Source organism: Ursus arctos, unplaced genomic scaffold (genome assembly GCF_023065955.2).
Source record: "Ursus arctos isolate Adak ecotype North America unplaced genomic scaffold, UrsArc2.0 scaffold_26, whole genome shotgun sequence".
Lineage (NCBI taxonomy): Eukaryota > Metazoa > Chordata > Mammalia > Carnivora > Ursidae > Ursus > Ursus arctos.
This window is the reverse complement of record NW_026622941.1, coordinates 23,986,122-24,000,843: the sequence shown is the minus strand read 5'-3', so window position 1 is coordinate 24,000,843 and position 14,722 is coordinate 23,986,122. Positions and strand designations below refer to the sequence as shown.

General features: G+C 35.3%; 1 protein-coding gene across 5 annotated transcripts in view; it reads right to left on the bottom strand.

Moving 5' to 3' along the window:
- The window catches only part of RASSF8 (Ras association domain family member 8), a 117,148-nt gene that overhangs the window by 30,863 nt on the left and 71,563 nt on the right, over positions 1 to 14,722 (bottom strand). The window lies entirely within an intron of this gene.

Sequence of the window (14,722 nt, the reverse complement as noted above, 5' to 3'; positions counted from 1 at the left end):
TACATTTTAAATGACAGATGGAAGTGCAAACAGATTTGTGATATTTCTCCTTGAGCAGGTGCACTTTGGTATTTTCATTGTAAACCAACCCTTCAAATAAAAACACATCTTTGTTACCTGCATAACAACAAGAATAAATAGCTAATATAGACTGAGCCCTTACTCTGTGATAGATGAAAAGTTAACTATTAGATCTAATCCATTCAATACCCATCTATATCTCTATGTGACATGAATTATTTTGATACAAATGAGGAAAGGGAGGGATAGAGAAATTAGTAACTCCTCCAGCGTCACTCAGCCAGCAAGTGGCAGATCCAAATCTGATAATGCTTGTAACTACTAAAAAGTTACTTACATTTATGAAATAAAGTTATTAGTAAAGTTTGCCAGGACTTTGTAATCACCAGTCCCGGCTCAGGAGAGAAAGTAATCAAGCAGATGTGATCCTGTAATGAAGAAATTCCAATACTACAAAGCTGAATGATATATTTAGCTTAATTACTGCCACAGAGCTGAGAAGAAGCAAGGAGCTGATGTTCAATAACCAAATCCGACTTAGTAAGGAATACACGACCCCTGAGATTCCTGCTGGAAACTGCTCCTCCCATCTCTCCCTTGTCTCAGTGAAGCAGGAACAGAGCTTGGGTCTAAATCCAAATGTGATCAGACCCCCAAAGCCTAAGTTCTTTCCACTACAACAAAGTGTCTATAGGGCAGAATCATTTTCTTCTCCACATCTGAATAGATATGGGCTATTTCATTAGTGATTGTCATCCATAAGAGTGATAGCAAATTATGTTGTGACCTTATGGTATCTATTTCCTGAATTTAGTATTTATGACATTCTGTGATGAAATCTACTGTTTTACTTGATAGGGGATAAAAATAAATTTATTTTTTATTCATGAAGCTAAGATCACTACAGACTTCTCATTCATATTTTTATAAATATTGAGCCCATCAATTCTGACAAGCCATTTTTATATTTACAATGAAATAAGTGTTAACTTTTCAACAAAACAACATTTGGACTTGCGGTTACAATGGCAACTTTAAATAGCCAAACTTTATATGTCAGAACATGTTCCTCTGAAGGTACAGGAAATTAGTATTTCTAAGCGAAATTAGTATATAAACATTTGAAAGCCAAAATAAAAGAATTTTGGGAGGAAATGCTACTGAAATTAATACATACAGTTAAAGGAAATTTGAGTGCCTGACTCCTGGGTCAAAGTAGTTGCCAGACTATAAAACTTATATTAATTTCAATTTTAAGATTTAAATAATACAGTATATAAAGTGGAACAGTTCACATATTTCCTAAAATTCATTACTATACGTATTCAGTTGGTAAAGTATTAAATGCCTTAAGAGTGTGGAAGCCAGAAACTATATTTGAAAAAATTAAACATGCACAATCCCTAAGAATCTTTGTTAAGGAACTATTTCAATTCAAAGAAAATTTAAAAAGTATGATCAATGTGAAAAGGTAGTTTTCCCATAATCTTTAAGAGTCAAGAAGAATTTTGCTAATTCTATTTATTTCCTAAAGAAAAATCTAAATCAATTAAATAATTAAATCCCTAGATAATATGCAAAAATAGGTGCACCTTTTGGTGATATTTTCAAGTAATAGGTACTTTCTATTGTAGCAAAATTTTATTTTTTTTCATTGTAGCAGAATTTTAATAGAGAGGTTAATTCAAAATTTAAGAGAGAGGTAATGTAACACATAATGCTTTTGATCCAAATTGCCACACCTTATTCTTCATATTACCTTTAGATGACATTCTCTTTAAAGAGATACTATGTGCGCCCTGTACTTAGTTAGGGGAAGTTTTGGACTTCAAACAATCTAGAAAGTGTTGCACTGTTTTGTGGGCATTTGATATTATTGGAGAAGATAGATGCTAAGTGGAGAGCTGTGTGCTGTGACATTTTGGGGCAAAAGGCATGGTATTTATTGTAAATATTACCAGTGATGCTGACTGAAGTGGTATTCTACTTGACAATATTCTATTTAAAGGACTGGGCTTAGGCCGAGTTCCTGCCCTTTACTGAAACCAGCGATGCCAGGTGAAGATGGTTATGACCTGTCAGTCAGTAGACAGACTGAATGAGGAAAGCTTTACATTTGACCTAGAGCATATGAATAAATATAAATGGCTCAACTCTAAGGTACATCAACTAAAGCAATTAACTTAAAAATCCCAATATGTTTTCCAAATTTAACTGCTTCCTTAAGGGGAAAAAACCCCTTTAGTTTTTGTTATGTTTAAATACATTTACTTACATTTCATTAGTATATCTGATTTCCACAATGTGTTTACATCTCATCAAGCCCTACATTTTCAGAGTAAAAAGCAAAGCTCAAGCACTGCTAATACAGCAGTTATCTTGGCAAAGGTGCTTGGAGAACTAGCACCCCATTGAGTGAAATGGGTCAAAAAATAGGTCAAGGATTCCTCCAGGGGTCGCCAAAACCTACCCCCTGCCTCAACGAGTTGCAAAGTGGGAGCAAAATAGCAGCAAGATAATAGATATGTCACTATCTAGAAAGAAAGGGGCTTTCTAGGGAATGGGAACGGAAGAGTGTACATGCTTAGCAGTTAAGAAAACTGGATTTTTAGAGACACATTTGAAACATAATATTTCAGAAATTTTAAGTTTGATGAATTTTCACAAAGCAAACACATCTGTCTAATCAGTTTTTAAGACCAAAAAGAACCCCTCTCCTTGTCCTGACGCCTCCCTAGAAGGCAACCATTATTCTGGCCTCTATCATCATAAACTAGTTTCATCCGGTTTTGAATTTTGTATAAGGGCCTATGTCATATGAAGTATGTCCGCTGAGCTTCACCCGTGCTGCCGTGCATAGCGTCGTTCATTCCTTCTCACTGCAGTAGAGATTTCCACTGTATAAATTATTCATTTGTCTAGGGTTGACAGACAGGGGGGTTGTTCTCAGTTTTTGGCTATTACAAACGCTGCTTAGGACACTTGTAACCTGGAGTGGAACGACTGCATTCCGAGGCTGCCTGCCAGCGGATCCCTCTGCCTCCCTACCCTACCTCTGCCCCTACACATCATTTTGTACATTATTGCTCGAGAAATCTTTCCTAAATACAAGTTTGATTCCACACTCCTGCTCAGAATCTTCCAAAGGCGTTCTACTGCCTTCAGATCCCAAAGATCTGAAGACTCTATAAAACCCAAACTCCTCAACAGTCACTGATGTACTCTCTCTTGACCCTCTTGCAACTCTCCCAGTTGCCCTCTACCATTATGCTAAGACATTTTGGTTCACTGAATACATCATTCTCTCAAGCACCTTTGCACTGTATATGCTATTCTTCCTTCTTGGAAAATACTTTTCTGACTTTAGCTTCCTTCTAGGCATCTTTCCCCAATCTCTTGTCTCCTCTTCTGATCTGAAGGCGGCCACTCTCTGTGCTTTCAAAAGCATTATGTTTTTGTTTCATCATGGCAACTCTCACAGAGCTTCTTTGATTAACTCTTCTGACTCCTGTACTACCTTTTGAACCCTTTAGCCCAGTGGCTGATACATAGTGGGTGCACCATATGTGTTTGCTGAATAACACGGGACAGAAACTGACAGTTTACATTTAACAGGATAAAAAGCACAGTACTAATGAGAAAGTGTCAGTAAGAATCCAGAGGTGACAAAATTGACATCGAGGCATTTTAAGCCCAGTAAAGCCCTGATTTAAACTCTTTGAATAAATGGTAAATCTTACCATTAATGATGCTACTGTGACTATTACACTGCACTGTAAATTTTTTTTAAAGATTTTATTTATTTATTTGTCAGAGGGAAAGAAAGAGAACAAGCAAGGGGAGCAGCAGGCAGAGGGAGAAGCAGGCTCCCTGCTGAGCAAGGAGCGGGATGTGGGACTCTCGATCCCAGGACCCTGGGATCACGACCTGAGCTAAAGGCAGATGCTTAACTGACTGAGCCACCCAGGCGTCCTTGCATTGTAAAATTCTTAAATATTGTATATTCCAAGGCAATGCCTACAAAAGGAATACTATTGTTTTAATCTACAATTTGTAGCTTCCATGTGATCCTAAATAAAATATTTAATTGAAATAATTTTATGGATATTCATTTTTAAAAGCTCAGTGCAAGTAAATCATACTTATGAAAGAGTAGATAGAAAAATAACTGCAAAAATAATGTCTAACGTTTAGAAATGGAAAAAAAATCAGTGCAGTATAAAATTCTGCGGACACGGCTCTTTTTAACACCTTATCACTTTAAGCAAAGCTCTTCCCTCCCTAAAAACAAATTAATCAAAATAGGCCAAATGTCACCAGTTAAAAGGAAAGACATGCTCCACCCTACACACTCAGAGAGTTTTAATAAAAAGAATGTAAGGAATTTAATGAAATCATAACAAAGGAATTGATAAAATAAACAGCACAGACTACTCAAGCCATTTTCAGATTCTGGTTTATAAATTACCTATCTAAATAACTTATCTAAGATTATGAAGACAAATAGACCCAGAGAGAGACCTGTGGCTAATATTCTTTTCCATTTCAAAGCTTGGGAATACACAGAGTGAACACAACATATGCTCTTTTCCAAACTGTTCTTTCAAATATGTTGTTTTCTCTGTAAACAAGTTCTTAAATTGCTACATTTAGCTCACTTAGGTGGGGAAAAGATAAACTAACCTTTTTTGATTTGTACATATATTATTTCCGAAAAAAATTAAATAAACATGTACCTCATTTTATTTTTAAAACCTAGACCCTAAGACATTTACGATAACTAGCAATTCATATTCTCAATGATTGTCTTAAACAAGAAGTTATTAAGTCTTGGATATTCTGAATTTGTAAGAGCAATATTTCTGTAGAGCTATTCAGCAAAATTAGAAATCTGTATCTGGAGCTGAGAAGACAGACCCAACACATCACAGTATCAGAGAGGTGACATAAAGCTGTAAACTCACTCAAGTATACTTTATGTCCTTAAATAGTAGCTCCTTAGCATTTTTTTTTTTTTAGATTTATTATTTATTATTTATTATTTATTTGAGATACAGAGAGAGAAAGCATGGGGGGGGAGGGGAAGAGCAGAGGGATAGGGAGAAGCAGACTCCCTGCTGAGCAGGAAGCCGGACAAGGGGCTCAGTCCAGGACCCTGAGATCATGACCTGGGCAGAAGGCAGACACTTAAATGACTGAGGCACCCAAGCGCCCCTCTGTAGCATTATTGTACAAATTTATATCAGGCTGTCCTGTGCTTCCACTGTAAGACTGATCTAGACTTGCAATTTAGTATTTTAATATATGTATATGTGTATGCATTATTTATACACATACGTGTGTGTGTGTGTGTGTGTGCCCACAGACACACACACCCTTCTCTCTCACTCTACTTCCTTAACTATAATTTAAACTAGAAATCAGAGTTCCTTCCTTTATAACTGCTAATCTTGTGAAAAAAATACATGCTCTTTATATTAGTAATAACTGTTCAAGTTATACAACTATCCAATGTCAAAGCCAGGAGATCAATGTATTTCTGGTTGTCTAAATTTCCACAAATCCTTAATGATATTAATCCAACTAAGCTCCCAGAGAAGTGAAAGAGGAACAAACTAAACAATGAAATACTTTAAAAGCTGTATATATTAAAACTAATGTAGGGAATCTCAAAAAACTCATGGCTTGTGTTTGAATGTGATGGATAGCAACATATTTAGGGGCAAAGATAGATTAAATAAATTATTAAATTTTTGACTATGAAAAAAATCACAGAGAATAAAATCTATATATAAAAATATTAATATATTAAATTCATGTTCATCCTATATAAATATATTCAGTGCTCAGAAAACAATAAAAAGTCTCAGTTCAAATAAAGAGTCAGCAGTTACCTTATTAATAAAATGGGAATCAAGGATTCAGGCCTAACAAATTTACTATTTAAAAGCTAGTAGATTTAATATCTAAAAGCTGAGAAGGTTTGGGGGAAGGGGTGCTGGAAGGGAAGGCAGAGGGGCATTTAGGAGGTTTCAGCACAGCAGCATGGGATACAAGTCTTTACAGTCAAGAGCTATCTATCTATAATCAGTTCACTGAAACACTAGTAGATGCATAACTAACTTTTTGGAAGTTTTTCCACTGCTCAAAATTTACCTAGAAGTGGCAAAATGACTAAGAATGAAGTTGTTAATTTTGAAAATTCAAATCCAAGGAACTAATTATTTGTGCTTAGCTACTGAACCAGAAATCCTATGTTGAGATAAACAATGTCTTTATTTCCTTTTTTAAAAATCAAAAACACTAATGTATTTAAAGTTATGATTCAATAACTACGAAAGTCAAAATATCAAGAATATTACCAAAATCAAAACAAAAAAGCAACCGTTCAAATGAATCTAATACTCAAATTTGTGGAGATCCGATCAAAGTCAAGAAAATGAAATAATGATTTAATTTTAAATACATCATGTATTGTTGATGAGGGTTAGACTTATAAAGTTAGCCAAGTAGTTATCACTATCATCTTACAATTCCACTTCCAAAAACAAAACAAAACAAAACAAAACACCGAACAGCTGAGGCTAACAGGTTCAAGAGGGTTCAAGAGTTAAGGTAAAAGAGTTAGGTAAAGAACTCAAGTCTCTCATCTTCAGTCCTCTAACATCCAGCCTCAATAGGAGTCTAGATTGAAATAAGAACTCTACCCACTCAGATCCCTATCAGCCTCCCAGATTTATCGCAGGAGATCTATAAGGAGCAGATGAAGAGGACACCTTCCACCTGCCTAAGCGAAACCAAGGAATGGAGTTTGCCTTATCTACTCAGCAAAACTAATTCTTCTGGGGATTCTTTCGGAGAGCCGTGGGAAGTCACCTTAAGAATTCACCTTCTGAGCATACTCCTGAAAGGTATATTAAATTTCAAGAGAGGAGGAGTTTCATAGAAACTCAACAGTTTTGGATCGGCTCCCTGCCCAATCATGAGGAACACCCATGGTATCCCTTCCAGTTGTGATTCTAATGCTTCACATTGTGAACTTTTTAACTATTCACATTAGAATAGTTAAAAAGAAAAAAAAAAAGCAACTCAAAAACAAACTTGAAGAATATAAACATTTCCTGGGAAAATAAGAAAAAGTCCTACAATTACGTAGGAATAAACATCTGTGACTGTTCCACAAAGCTCGAAGTAGAAAGGACTGACACAGACCTGAGTGACAGGAAGGATTTGTCTTTGAAAACAAAGGAGTAATTTATCAGGCCAATAAATTCATTGTGAAGACACTAAAGTCAAATTAAATAAAACCAACAAGAGACAAAGCAATGTCCTAGTTTTGTGCACTGGGAACTGAGGCTTCACTAAGCACTAATTATATCTGGTTGGAAATGAGGCAAATTAAAAATGTTCCCTTTTAAAACGGTGGGGTTTTTTAAACAAGAATTTTAAAGAATGCAGCATTTTGAATCATTTTCCCAAATTAATCTTAGGAGTTAAAGAGTAGGTTATACAAGTAATTTTTTTTCTAATGTGCCCTGGGTAACAATGATGAAGGTATACACTGAAGATATACTTAAAAGCCAAATACCTAGTTCTATATTTTTGGGCTTCCTAACATGCCTCAGGAGCTGGGGTTCTAAGCACAAAGTATACAAACAAATAAGTAAGTATGCAGGATCTGGGGTGTCCATAAGTGATTGAGAAGGTAAAATACTTTCAGAAAACTATTGAAACCACATTCAGCTTATTTATCTTTGTGGTCTTCACTTCGTTTTTTTTTGTTTTTTTTTTTTTACTTCTAGTCAGTTCTATTTCCAAAGTGGCTGAGGATGTCCTCCTTTGAGACTTTCATTTTAAAACAAACCTCTCTAAGAAAAAAGCATAAAACAGCAGAGAAAATATTATGAAGAGAACAAACTATTTTATCACAGAGGCACTAGTTCACCCAAAGCATAAATACCATGTACAACGTGGGTGCCAAATCCAAAGGTTTACAATCACAACTTGATATGACTGATGCTGGAGGCACGTACAAGGTAGAAAGACAATACACTAAAAAGGAGGTGAGATCTTAAGCACACACACGTCATAGGCACTCAAGCTCAGTCCCAGAATCGAGTTTAATACATATTTGCTTACCTCTCTCTTTAAAAAACAAAACAAAACAACCTTTGAATTGTTTCACACTCAGGCTGGTGGGGCATTATTTTCCTTTAGACTCTAACTCTTGGGGAACAAACATGTTGTGGTGACCTTCAGGGACAGTTCTTGGTTTCAGGACACTGCCACTCCTCTGAAGCTCTTTTCCCTGTATCCCATTGATGTGTCTCTTTGTGTGTGTGTGCAAAAATGGGTGTGCACAGCCCCCCCATATAGAATGGCCCACTGAAGTAGTCATGGCCATCCATCAGCCATAGAAAGGCTGTCCATGCTATGAAATATATTTGCTTTTGAAAATAGTTACCTAAATTTACTGTGTTAAGTTTGTTATTTCAAGTGCTAATCTGAATAAACTGAAAGTGTTACATGTCTAATAAAACTTTCAGTCCTAAAAGTCTAATAAAAACAAGTAAGAAAATTACTAATAAAATATAATTTGGTCATAAAGTTTTTAAATACGGCATGAAAATTTTGACAGAAGATAGAATAAAATGGGATACTGGTAGTAAAATCTCTACCTTATTTCTAAAAATACCTCCAAAAAGTACAAAATACAAAAACTATATAAAATAACATGGAATTTTAAATTTATTTGTGAAGAGTTCACTTTTGTAAGAGCACACCAAAGAGGGGAACTGGCAGTGTTTCACTGAGGTGAGGAAGAGTATTTTATCACTGATATTGTTTAATTTGAGAGGATGAAATGGCTTCTTGTCTTTGTTTCCTTCCTATTTCTCTTTACTGCCTATTCAAAGGAGGTAATTTCACAAACTCTGAGGAAAACAGTGCCAGGCTACACTGAATTCTATATCTCATAACTGGTCTGTTTAGTTTGCTGTACTTCAGCGTATGTTCGTAACTCATTAAAATACAGATGCTGTATCACCAGGCTCAACCCTTTTTATTTTAGGATCCTCTCCCATCTACTGTCTCACAGTACTTCTTTAGTGGCAGCTGCATGCATTTGAAAAGATACAGACCGGTAGGAAGCCCTTGAAGAGATCTATAGATGGTCTAGGTCAGGGGTTCTTAATTTGTTTACAGCCCCAATACCAGAAGGGCAGGACACAGATCTTTCGTGAATACAGTGGTCAACTGGGATAGTCACAGCAATGGTTGGGCAGGGGGATAAGACCCCAAACCCCTGAGTCCACAGGGGTAGGATGAATACCACCACGCCTTATCTAGGATTTTTATCACTCTTTAACTACTTCTGAAATTAAGACTCTTCTTTTTTAAAGTGGAAATGATCAAACTTATAAATAAGCTTTTTAGAAAAAAACTTTGTTTTTTTCTGGCAGGCTGAGTAACTCTTACTCCTTGTCCTCCAGGATTTACTGTCCATATTTCAAGTTAGGGAACACTGTGAAACTTCCTGCTTCCCACTTCCTTACTAAAATGCAGGGACGAAGAGGGAGAAAACCAAACAAGGGTGGGATAAGGTCCAAATTATTTATTATATCTTTTCCACATCATCTATTAAAATCTGTGCTAATAATTCTTTTTTTTTTAAAGATTTTATTTTATTTATTTGACAGAGAGACAGCTAGCGAGAGAGGAGACACAAGCAGGGGGAGTGGGAGAGGAAGAAGCAGGCTCATAGCGGAGGAGCCTGATGTGGGGCTTGATCCCAGAATGCCGGGATCACGCCCTGAGCCGAAGGCAGATGCTTAACGACTGAGCCACCCAGGAGCCCCATTTCATAATCGTTTTAAAGCTCATTCAACAAAAAAGTACCGTATCGCAGATTCACTCGCTGCAGTGTTCTTCCAATTGGTTTGCTGCTGATTGCTTTTACCTTTCTGGATATTTTCTTTTTATTGCAATACTTTGGTTTTAATTTCTATGTACATTATTAGTTCCTATGAACCGTATCCTATTTTTGAGATTTATGAAGATTACTCCAGTATTTCCCTATAAATTTCAATGGGTATTTTCCCAACTGTCCAATACAACTGTTAAAAATTAACTCCTAGAGGTAAGGTTAATAAAGGTAAGGCTGTACCAAGGCACTGACCCTTCTTCTGTGGGCATTATTGTCTAGTTAGTTTTACTCTTGTGTAATTAAGTTGTATGGTCGAATGACAGATAGTTCCTATCTTCACAGCTGGCCAAGAATAATACCACCTGGGCTAGAACTTATTCATACACTTAAAACTTCTTTTTGAAGAAATTCATAATCATCCATAACCTCATTCTTCTAACCATAAGGGCTCAAAACAGCAGATATCCTAACAACCTCTTCAATTTTAGCTTCTCCTCAGCTCAAATCCATCCCAAAGCAACTTAGTTCATTTCCCCATTCATTTATCCACTCAGTAGTAGTATATATCTGGGCCTCTCCTGCTTAAATCCATGGATGTTCCTCACTGACTTTAGGATAAAGTTCCTACCATTGTCCACCTCACTCCAGCCCCTCCCCAACTACACTTGCCCTTGAGAGGGAGCCATGTCTCTCTGCCTCACTGGGTAGTGGTTTCTCTGCTTAGAACATCCCCCTCCTTCCTGCGCATCTGACCAGGCCTTTCCCCTGGGTATCAGCTGGTCTCTGCTTGATGAGATGGTGGTGGGAAGGGCACACCAGCAGATGCCAAGAGCTTCCTCTATGCCAGGCACAAACACTAACTCAACCCACTGAGAAAGTGTTATCATCATCTCCATTTTATAAATGAGGATGTAGATGCTTTGAAAGGCTAATTAACTAGATACAATACAGCTAGTCCGACATGGAGCCGGGATTTGAACGGAGTCTCACTCCAGTCCTTGCTCTTAATCTTTACCCAGAGGGCGGGAAACCCCACAGGGACCAGGCAGGTTTGCATACTAAATACAAAGAAACAGTTTTCACATCCACAAAGAAATACACTTAAAAAAAAAATACATGGTCCTTTAATTTCTTTCTACGAAGATTATTTTCTTCAGTTTCATCTTATGTCTCTCATTAAAAAAAATCAATACATAGCCTTTCATGTTATTAATTTCCCCTTTAAAACAGAAATCTTGGATAATTATATTAATGTCATTTTTACAGATAAATCATTTTACTCAAAAATTTTTATGTGCTTTGGAATGAAAGAGTGAGACAGTACCAAGCATGAAGGAGGAATATAGTGGAAAAATTTAAAAAGATATGGAAAAGTTCACTATTCCTGTCATTTTCTACTGTAAAAGCAAAAAAAATGCTACAATTTGGTATTTTTGTTCTGACCTAAAAGATCACAAGTTTTACTTAGAGCTTCAATATTTACATGAGCAGATATCAAATTCTTTTGATCAGAGGAGCTCAAATTCTATAATGGCTTGAGAGCTGAGCCACACAATTTTGTAAGAATTTGATCTCCGACTGATCTTAAGTCTTACTATAGAGTATGTGGGGTCAAACTGAAATCTTCAGCAACATTTACGCCGTCCTTACTTTTTTTTTTAGTGTATGTGCTACCGAAGTGAGCACAACACTGTCCTTACTTTTTGCCTTAGAGGAAAAGTCACATTTCAAGGATGGCTGAAGTATCTGATATATGTGTTTAGTTCCTAACCCGCGTGTGCTTTAAAATAAATCACACACATAAATTGCTCTCTGTAGTACATCTGTGGGTAAGAAGCTCGTTTAACTGATTATGTAATATTTTAGGTTAGGTAGTAAAAGATCCCAGATGTTTACTCTAACAGCTTTTGTAGACGCATGGGATTATTGTCAGACACGTAATCACTGGTTTTGGAACAGGGCCAAAGCGAGTACATATGCTGTTTAATTATGTTGGCACCCCAGGCATTTCAAACATCAACAGAATTTCTCAGCTGATATTCTCATTACTAACCCTATTTTAAATAATTATAAAATGGTAAAGAAAACTGGACATTTCATATGTTAATGAAATCTACCTAATGCCTTTGACTTTCAATAGATTTGGAGGTTTTAGGGATTAAAAATATCTTAGGTTATAAAGAACAGGTAAATAAGGTACAAAAATTGCCAGGAAATAGTTTCTTCAAAATTCTTTGCTGCACACTAGCATTGCAATTTCCAAATCCTTTTTTGTTATTGTTCTCCCTTCTAAAAATTCACGTGTCCCAAGGGAACGTTTGACTAAGCCAGGAAAGTTTCCCATGAGACCTAGAACTCAACTTTGGGATATACTTCTCTACATGAAACAGTGCTACAAGTTTGTTTTGAATAAACATTCCAAAGTTCCTTACCTAGATGATTGGGAGAAACCTACTGTGAATCTAACAGCATACATAGAATTGTTTTTATATTAATGACTCCAATTTTTCCTACTTCCTTTTAGGAAAAATGAAGCAACAACATACATATTTGCACACATTTTCCAAAAAGACATTTAAACGTTTTACATGTGAAAATAAATGAATAAATCATCACAAAAATGGATGAGCTGGGCCAATAAACACTACAGACTACCTTAAAAGGAAGGATCTTTTCAAGTGAAGCACGCTCAATGGAAAAATTCTTAAAACCAGAAGTTTTCCAGACATAAAACTTCCAAACTTCCCAATACCATACGTTAGTTACTAGCTCTGCTGGGATATGAGAAGTTTCCTTCTTATGCTGCAGGCTGCTATCTTATATCATGCACATAAATTTAAATTAAACACACAGAAACATATATTTCATTAAACTAGTATGTGATGATGGGAAACAAGATATTTTGGTAAATTTATTTGGAATGCATTTATAAATAAAACATAGAGGTCATATCAAACCACGGAAACATCTTTTCAGACTTCTTGAATTTCTCTGAACAAGAAATATTTTCAATAACGATGGGAATAACTGCGGTTTTACATGTATAGTTGATATTGAAATCTCTATTAAATCCTTTTCTCTCAAGCTCTCCCACCTCCACTCTGATCACTCAGACTCCACTTAACAAGCCACCTTCAGAAGCAGACACTCATTTTCCAGTCCTCTATTTAAAAATATCTCAACTATTTGACCTTTTTACTGCCAGTAGTTCAAAACCCTTATTATTATGAGAATATTTGTATTTTACACGATCATTTCCATGGTACTGATATTTTGCAAAAACATATTTATGATTATTGAGTAATTAGTACATTCTTTCTATAACTAATGATAGAATATCTATTTGTTTTATTACTACAGAACACTGAAATACTATGTTCCTACAGGAAATAATATACCGAAGTAGTACATATTTATGAAATTAAGATGTCTTAGATTATCAACAGAAGAGCGGTTAATGGTTCAAGATATGTAATAATTAAGCATCGTCTGGCCTTTGTGCCATAGTTTGGATATATTTTGTGATATACAATTAACCATGAAAACTCAGTACTTGTCTGTATGGTATGTGTGAAAAAATGCTTGTTGAATCCTCTGCTTCAGATGTTAATCTGGGGCTGCTTATTAATTAAAATCTAATTTGGGAAAAAAGAGAAGTTCGAAGACAGCTACTTGGTTTACAAAATAAGTTAAATATCATTTATTAGAATAATATACTTTTCTACCACATTTAAAGTAAAACAGGAATCTTTGTTTCATAATAAACAACTCAGCAAAAATGCCTATGGCATTAGTAATAGTTCTGCAGAACATCACAGGCTGTCAAAATAATTCTGTGTATGACAGACAAAAATTCAATACTGGATTACAAAAGAAGAGAATCCATCTTACCTAGTAAGTGTTTTTAAAAAGTCATCCCACTGAACCTCACAGAAAGTTCTTTGAAAACAAGTACAATTCTGTGCAATGGATCCATTTCTGCTTCTTATACTCTCCTAACTCAAGATTATAAAGCATGAGAATGTAGGTTTTTAAATTGCTACAGAAATAATTTTTTCTTTTCTCCTCAATAAAACATTCTTTAGATCATGGGGAAAAATTACTAAGAATTATTTCACTCTTAAGTCTAACCATATTAATCAGTATAACATTTATCAAGTATATGTTAGAAAACAAAGGTACTATAATCAATTTTGAGAAAATTTAGACATTCTATAGTATGAACTGAGCGAAGATACTTTATCTCTTTGGTTCATTTTTATTTTAAAATTTATTTTGACCATTTTTATAGTATGCCTCTTTGTAAGTTGTCCTAAATCCTTTTTAAACAAAGTGAGACACAAATGACCAAACCAGTGACGACTGTTATGAGAACAAAATTGACAATTTGGCTGCCATTTAGTGACAGACTAAACAAGGTAAGGACACATATCTCTGAGGAAGCAACCCAATTAAATATTAGTTAGAGGGTTGATTCAAAGATAAATAGTATAGTCCGGAGTAAAAATCAGACAACGCAGTTTGAGACTGACAGCTTCTTTAACCAGTAGGTAAAACTATTTTTCCAATTATAACGATCACTAATAATGATAATATCAATTTAAACTAACAGAAAAGTTTTAAGTTTTAATAATATAAGACTACCAAGGAGACAGTCTTGTTAAGAAAGTATAATTGAATTAATATATTAATGTCAATTAAGTTATAACTATGTTATATATTATACTAGGTAACTATAATTATTAATAAACAATCACTTTATTAATAACAACTATA